Raw genomic sequence first — 9,032 nt, 5'->3', positions numbered from 1 at the left:
TCATACAATAACTTTGTACAAATTAGAAAACTGAGGATCAAGGATATAGTAATTTGCCCAAGTTGTGATACCTAGTAAATTGTCCAATATTGAGTTTAAAATGAAAAGTATTTATAGGTGGTTGATAAAAATATGTTATGGAATAAATATGCAAACTCAAAATACCTTATTTTTATGCATTTTAATATTTTTTGAGAATAGTAAGTGAAATTCTATGATTATTTTTTATTAGAGTTATATTAGATTTATAAAATGAACTGGGTGGATTCATACCTTTTTGTCTATATTACAACATCTGGTTGGAAGCCTTTTTTCTTCCTTTAATCTTTCAATTTCCTTCATGATTATTGGTCTGTTTACATTGTCTACTTCTTCTGTAGTCAATTTGGGAAATTTATTTTTTCCCATAGACGTTTCAAGTTGGATTAACTTTATACCTACTTTACCTGAAATTAATATGACTATGTGTGCTTTTAAAAAAAAATCGTGATTGCTCAATGGATCTATCTATCCTTCAACTGTCTGTTATTTTAATAGATGTATTGCTTTTGAGCTATATGTAGTTGAATATTTTTAAGATAATTTGAGGGTCCTTGTTAATAGGTTATTCATTTAAGTGACTTTATATGATTTATGTTTCTGTTTTTCATGAGGGTGGGCATTTTTGTGGGAAGGAAGGAGTGGATGCTACTGGATTGTTGACCAGATGTCATTTTCAGTGTCATTCTCTTGTACAATTCTGCACTTTCTGATTTTTGTTTCCTACCCTTCAGTTTCTTTCGCCTATTTCCTATTTCCTATGTGACACTTTTTGGCCAATTTGTTAATTTGTTTCCTGGAGTTTCCAGTTGCCTTTTGGATCACTCAGTGTACTAACAGAATAAAGCATATTCTTACCCTTGGTTTAGCTCTTGAAAGTGTATATCTGGTCACTTTTACCATTTAAAACATAATTTTTATAAGAATGATCATTGTATTATTTCTTCTATCAGTGAAAATTAGAAATAACCTAAACATCAAATAGCAAATGATAGAATACTCATGCAGTGAAACATTCCTAAATTGACTAAAGTCATTGGAATGAATATTTAACAATATAGAAAAATACTCAAGATATAGTGTTTAAGGTATAAGAAGCAGGGGCACCTGGGTGGCTCAGCCAGTTAAGCGTCTGACTTCAGCTCAGGTCATGATCTCGTGGTTTGTGAGTTCGAGGGCTGTGGTGGACAGCTCAGAGCCTGGATCCTGCTTTGGATTCTGTGTCTCGCTCTCTCTCTTCCCCTCCCCTGCTCACACTCTGTCTCTCTCTGTCTCAAAAATAAATAAAACATTTTTAAAAATTTATTAAAAAAAGGTATAAGAAGCAGGATATATATGATTTAGGCATACAGTAAATGCATACAATTAACTATATGCCAGGCTCCATTTTAAATCTTTTACATAGTGGGCTCATATATGGAAGATTACTGTGGTATGACCCTGAGCTAGAAGCTTAGCCACTCTAATATTTGTGTTCTCATCTGACAAATGTTAAAGCATGTAGAACATAGTACATTCTTAATTTAAAAAAATATTCCTGGGGGCTCCTGGGTGGCTCAGTCAGTCAAGTGTCCGACTTCAGCTCAGGTCATGATCTTGCAGTTTGTGAGTTTGAGCCCCGCGTGGGGGCTCTGTGCTGACAGCTCAAGCCTGGAGCCTGCTTCAGATTCTGTGTCTCCCTCTCTCTCTGCCCCTCCCCCACTCAGGCTGTCTCTTTCTCTCTCTCAAAAATAAATAAACATTAAAAATAAATAAATAAATGTTCCTAGATCTTGCTCTAGATTGATCATATTAAAATTATACTGGTAAGTGTTACTTACCATTGATATTTGCTAACCTGGATTCTTTTTCATTAAATTATATTTCTGTGTAGTCATATTATTGAACAGTAATATGAGTTTTAGGTTCATTAGTTAATTCAAAAAACCGAGAGACAGTTGCCTAAATAATTATGCATTCTCTTACTAAGAAGAGGAATAGATTTTTGTATGTGAGGGAAACCATGGCACTTAGTTTTATTCAGTTGAATAGAATCATGGCACATTTTCACCTTTCTATAACTTCCCACAGCAGTCACTTGTTTTACCTACTTGTTTTCAACAGTTATTTGAGTTGTATTTTAACTACATACTTATTATTATAATAACTTAAACCAGCATGTTTGATATTTATTCTATGATGAACTGACAATTAAAATAGCACATTATAATTTGATATAATACAATATATTCTTGAATTATTTATCCTATTTAATATGAAGCCTCATAATTTAGCAAATTATTTGTTTTACGTAAAGGTTTCTAATTAATCTATATATAAAACTCATCTGTTCTCTCTTAGTATCTTAGTAAAGCAATTGGTAATTTTTACCCCCCAAATGCAATGAATCAAAATAACCAGCAGATGGCAATAATGACTTGTAAATCAGAATTTTTAAAATTTAGGTATTTTTAAAATTTATTTTAAAAAATCAGTTTTATAATAAATCCATCTACTAAATATGAAATGTAGGGAAATTACAAATATAATTTCATATAAAAATAATTATGTTGCATATTTCATATTTCAAATAATTAAGATATTCATCATGGCCAACATTTGGTTTTCCAGATAATAATGACTTCACTTATATTGATTCAAGTAACTTTTTAATCAAATTTAAGTGTTTTATTTTTGTTTTTGTTTTTTTATTTTAGAGAGAGAGAGAGGGAGAGAGCGCGCACTCACGAGTGGGGTAGAGGGGCGAGAGAGAGAATCCTAAGCAGGCTCCACAGTCCCGAGCAGAGCCAGACAGGGGCACCATCTCACGACTTTGGTCTCATGACCTGAGCCAAAAGCAAGAGTCAGATGATCAACAGAGCCACCCAGGCACCCCACAAACTTAAATGCTTTAACTTTGCACAAATACACAGATGTAAATTGAAGTGCATAGCTAAGTGGACTTCTGTATTTAGCTTGGTTATATCGACCAGGAAAGACAGAGGTAGAGGTAGTTCTGAGAACATCATTTTGAAAAGGTTAAAATTTCCACTATAATTTGATAATTTAACATACTAATTCCACTGTAATTGATGCTCTTCTGCAAAAAAGATGGGTTTGTATCAGTGTTGTTTCAGTTTCTTGCACATTAAAGTACTTTTTTTCCCCTCTGATGGTACAAGGAGTTGGAATTGGTATCAAAGTGTGTATCTCTAGTTTATTACCATGAGTTAGCCCCAAAGATGGTAACAAAGTTTTTAGGATCTCATAATGACATCACCTGTAATTGAACCACATATCCAATATTCTTTTAGAACCATTTGATGTAGTAATTTTATTCATTTCAATTAACAAGTTTTAAAAAGCTGAACCAAATGGGATTCATTTTTTATATTTTCGCAGGACTTATAAATTTATAAAGATGAAAAAAATATTTTTGTTTAATCATGTATCTCTATTTTTGTCTCCAAAATACAGGATAACCATAGGTATGTGCTTCTTGGTGGCTGTGTATTTTCTAATTGGTCTGTTTTTATACGTTAAAAGATCTTTTCAAATTTCAGCAAGTTGCCTCCACTAAAAGAAATGCTTTTGTACATGTGTATTTTATAAAACAACTACTTCAGTCTAAAATCTACATATCTTAGATTGATTCATTTTTAGATAGTATATTTACTGCTACTGAATTACTTTATAGAGCCTGCTTAAATTCTAGTTGGATACAAGTGCTTCTTCATAGGAGAAAATGGAAAGTCACCAGGTGTCAGTGAAGCATACAGCTTGAATGTAAATACATCTGTATGTAATGCTTTGCATAATGCTGCCTTTTCATCCAAATGAGAAAGGTACCTGTGATAAGTTGGAATTTCTCGGAGTTCTGGTCTATTTTCTTTGTCCACGAGGGGCGTATTCTCCTTTTAAAACTGGAGCTCCTAGGGGCATCTGGGTGGCTCAATTGATTTCAGCTCAGGTCATGATCCCAGAGTCGTGGGATCGAACCCCATGTCAGGCTCCATGCTGAAGATTCTCTCTCTTTCTCTCCCTCTGCCCCTTTCCTAGCTTCACGCTCTCTCTCTCAAATAAAAAATAAAACAAAATACAAAAACAAAACTGGAGCTCCTTCTGCCACCCATACTCTGGTCAGTTGTTGCCCGGGTTTATAGTAGATGAAATGAGATCTCTTCGACCTTGAATAGCCTTATATAGGCGTATTTCATTCAAAGGAAGGGGGGGGAAATCCATGAATTCCTTCACTCACCCCCAGGCCACATGAAGACACTGCCTAATTGCATAGTATATACACACTGATTTGAACAAAAAAGTACTCAGTAATCACTGTTAAATGACTTAACCAATATATGTATACCACATACATACATACATATATACATACATACACCACCACCCCCAAAACCTATTTTTCCATGAAACTAATGATGGTAGTTCCATGTGAAAACTCCAATATACTGAGATTATTTTTATTTACCACCAAAGTAACTATTATAAGAATTACTACATTCAATATTAATAACCAAAAGTCTTAGAATATATTAAAGTGTGAATTGTAGAATATGTGTGGGCAGATTAAATGCAAAACATAGCAAAACAGCAATGCTGCATAAGGCATCTGTGTGCTATGTTTTATTTCACATAATATTTTAGATTGATTTAAGATTTAACTTTGATTATGACATAGTGGTCTAGAAATATCTCTGCACTGAGCCCAGTATGTTTTGGACCATTTACTTCTCTAGCTTTTATTTCCCCAACTATGGAATAAAGACTTTGGACTACATGGCCTTATTACATTCTTTTATTTGATTCTGGTTAGTATTTGCACATATACTTAAGTAGCTGGAAAAATGTATCTGTTGAGTCATATAGTGCCTTGTACCAACACTTCCCTTCTCTCCTTTGTGTCCAGCTATGTTTGGATTCTGCCCTGAGGGTCTTCATCTCTGCGGTCTATCTACTCCACAGTTTATCCCCATCCTGTACTCCAGATGCTACACTTCACTGCCAACCCAAATAGAGCTAAGTCTATCTCTCTCTAACCTGTTCAGCCCAGCCCCAACCTGGCCTCTGCTCCATCCCTGGTCTTTTCTTCTGGTTCCTCCCTGACTCCACTTGCCCTCTAGTCTTTCAGTACGGTGGGCTTCATTGTTTCTATTTTCTAATTATTTCTGTGCTCTAGAAGAACTAACTTGGAACCAGAGTTTAAGGGAGAAGGAAAAGTGTCCCTAAGTGAGTACTAAGTGTTTACATCAAGACCACCAGTCTCTTGCTTTGGGCAGCAGAGTCCTGCTTTCATGTAGACATTGACCCATCCCCAAAAGATGAATGTGGAACTCTAAAATTCCCTCCTGTTCTTTGCCATAATCTGAAACTCTTCTTGAGACACTTATCAGTGACAATTATATAATCCACTATGAGAAAATTTGTTGGATCATGCAGCTTTTATGTTTCTTGATTAAGGTTGTGTGTATATGGGTTCAGTAAAGGCAATGTGCACGCTTTAAGTTTTTTTCTTAAAATTTAGAAGTATTTGTGGGGTTAGCACAGTGTCTCAGTTATGAGTACAGACAGGATATGAATCCTGCCTATCTCACTGAGGTAGGTTCTGAGAACTTAATTTCTCTCTGCCTCAGGTTTTTCGTACCTCAAATGGAAATAATACTAGCTCCTACTCCAGAGAGCTGTTGCAAATATTAAGTCAGATAATGTATATGAAGTGCATAGATATAGCAAATGTTCTATAAAAGGTACCAATTATTACCATATCAAGGCTCAGAGTGGAGAGGGAATTATTTATATCATCATCCCTCCCTCCCCCCACTCCCCAGGGAGTCCAAAGAAATAGCTATGATTCTTCCTAGGAAAATTAAAAAAAAAAAGGAGGGGGTAAAAATAAATAAGAATGGAGAGCCTAATAAGGCTGTACAAGGCTAAAAAATAGGCAGTATCATCTTCCTTTTACAGATTAAAAAAAAATGAGGCAGGGAGAAGATTCTAGATGGCACACTCAACTCACAAGTACATAAGATTTATTCCCCTAGAAGTCCTCAAAGTTGACAAGTTGGGCACTAAAGACTGGAAATAAAAAGATTCACTGCAGGGGCGCCTGGGTGGCGCAGTCGGTTAAGCGTCCGACTTCAGCCAGGTCACGATCTCACGGTCCGTGAGTTCGAGCCCCGCGTCAGGCTCTGGGCTGATGGCTCGGAGCCTGGAGCCTGTTTCAGATTCTGTGTCTCCCTCTCTCTCTGTCCCTCCCCCGTTCATGCTCTGTCTCTCTCTGTCCCAAAAATAAATAAACGTTGAAAAAAAAAAAATTAAAAAAAAAAAAAAAAGATTCACTGCATAGCTTTTTCTTTCATGTTTTAAAATAACAGTGAGCTATAATTCAAACACCATAGAAGACATTCTTTTAAAGGGTAGAATTCAGTGACTGTAGTATATTCACTAGGATGTGCAACCATGACCACTAATTCCATGTTTTCACTACCCTCAAAAGAGACCTCCATATCCATTGGCAGTAATTCTCATTCCTCCTACCTTCCAGCCCTGGCAACCACCACTCTGTCTTATATCTCTATGAATCTCCCTATGCTGGATATTTTATATAAATGGAATCATACAATACATGGTTCTTTGTGTCTGGTTCTTTTACCATGTTTTCAAGATTCGTCCATGTTGTAGCATTTATCAGTACTTAATTTCTGTCTATAGCTACATATTCCATTGTCTAGATATGCCAAATTTTATCCATTCACTAGTTGATAAACATTTGGATGGTTTCCACTTCTTGGCTATTAAAAATGATGCTATGAATATTCATGTACAAGTTTTTGTGTGGACATATGTTTTCATTTCTTCTAGGTGTATGCCTAGGAGTGGAATTCCTAGGCCATATGCTAACTCTGTGTTTAACCTGTTGATGAACTGCCAGACTATTTTCCAAACCAGTGCACCATTTTCCCAACACCAAAGTGCAAGGTTTATTTTCTGGACTATTGTTTTGTTAATCTACTTGCCTACTATTTCACCATACTGACTTGATTACTTTAGCTTGATAGTAAGTTTTGAAGTCAGCCTCCAACTTTGTTCTTCTTCAGTATTTCGTTGACTATTCTGGGACTCTTGCCTTTGCATATAAACTTTAGAATCAGTTTGTCGACAGCCATAAAACTTGCTGGGATTTTGATTGGGACTGTATCGACTTTATAGAAGTGGAAAAGAACTAACATCTTGGCAATATTGAGTCTACCTACCCTCAGACATGGAATCCCTCTCCATTTATTGATATCTTCTTTGATTTCTTTCATCAGAGTTTTATAGTTTTCCTCATATAGAGCTTGTATATATTGTATTTACACCTAAGTTTTTTTTCCCCTTTTTGGGTGCTGATATAAATGGAGTTGTATTTTTAATTTCAAATTTAGATTGTTCATTGCTGATATATGGAAAAGCAATTCATTTATTAACCTTGCATCCCACAACCTAGATATGATTTTTTTATTAGTTCTATGAGGTTTTTGTTCGAAGCATGTTAATGTATGTTTTTTTTAAAAAAATTAGTAAGAATGAGAAGGAAAGAAAATCCTTCTTTAAAATTAAAAGCAGCTGGCTGGCTTAGTAGGTAGAGCATGCAACTCTTTATCTCAGGCTTATGAGTTCAAGCCCCATGTTAGGTGTAGAGCTTACTTCAAAAAATAAATTAAATAAACACATTTATTATTTTTAAAAACCCACAAAAACAAAACTGTAAGCAACTGAACAAGTGAACCCAGTTGTATTGTGAATGAATAACATAACCATATAGGAAGATGAAGAAGGAACTAATCTAATGGCTAAACATGTGATTTGACTGTGTTCCTTTGGTCAAGGAATGGGTAGAAGGGGACCAACTGCAAACAACCTCTGAACTCTTTTTTTAAAGGTTTGTTTATTGCAGTTTTATGGATGAAGCAAGATGAAGTTATTTGGGGTTTATGGTTGAATTGAGTAAAAAGTATGTTGATGTTGGGAACTAGGGAGAAGGTACATGCAGATAGGGAATGGGGGCTAAGCAAAAGAAAAGGCCCCTGTGGGAGTGTACTGGAATTGGAGATAGCAGCACAGACTCATGATTTCTAATACGTGCTGTACACACACACACACACTAATGTGTGTGCTTATACACATATATGCATTCCCAACTCTGCTGGCTGAGAGAAGCTAAAAACAAACATATCCCATATGGTACATATCTGGTACCCAGATCTTGGTTTCTAATATATTCCCCAACTAAAAGGAATCTGGGCTCCTTGGAGAAATGGCTGGTTCCAGAAAAGGTATGAGATGAGCCCCGGACAACGTGTTATGCCAGAAACTGAAGTGCTAAAAAAAAAAAAAAAATCAAGTAGGGCATGTCAAAAGGACATAGGAACCAGCTTAAGGGGCTCCTGATGACCAAATCCGGGGTGATTTGAGCATCAAGATAACTAAGAATAGTAATAAATTATAAAACATTGAAAAATAAGAATTCCTTGCCATGAAAGACACAGAAAGGCTGCAGAGCTGTACCAGCTTAAAGGAGACTGAAGGAACAGGATAACTCCATGCAATATGTAATCCTGAACTGGATCTGTACTGAAGGAAGAAATATGCTACAAAGGACATCACTGGGTTGGTCATTTAACAAAGCTGGAATACAGATGGTAGGTCACAGTATTATATCACCATGAAATTTCCTGAAATTGCTAACTCTTCTGTAGATATTTAATGGAATCTTCTTGGTTTTAGGATGTGCACTTTGAATTACATAGGGATAGTGGGGCATGATATGTGAAACCTACTCTCAAATGGAAGAAAATAAATTGTATATATTGCATGTGCTTGGGTGGGGGGGGGCATATACTACTCAATGTAAATGCTAATTGTAAATCAAATGGGGCAAAACATTAACAATGGGTGAATCTGGGTAAAGAATATACAGCATTTCTTTATATTATCCTTGCAACTTTTTGGTAAACCTG

This window comes from Neofelis nebulosa, chromosome 4 (assembly GCF_028018385.1).
Source record: "Neofelis nebulosa isolate mNeoNeb1 chromosome 4, mNeoNeb1.pri, whole genome shotgun sequence".
Classification (NCBI taxonomy): domain Eukaryota; kingdom Metazoa; phylum Chordata; class Mammalia; order Carnivora; family Felidae; genus Neofelis; species Neofelis nebulosa.
This window is presented reverse-complemented; position numbering follows the sequence as displayed.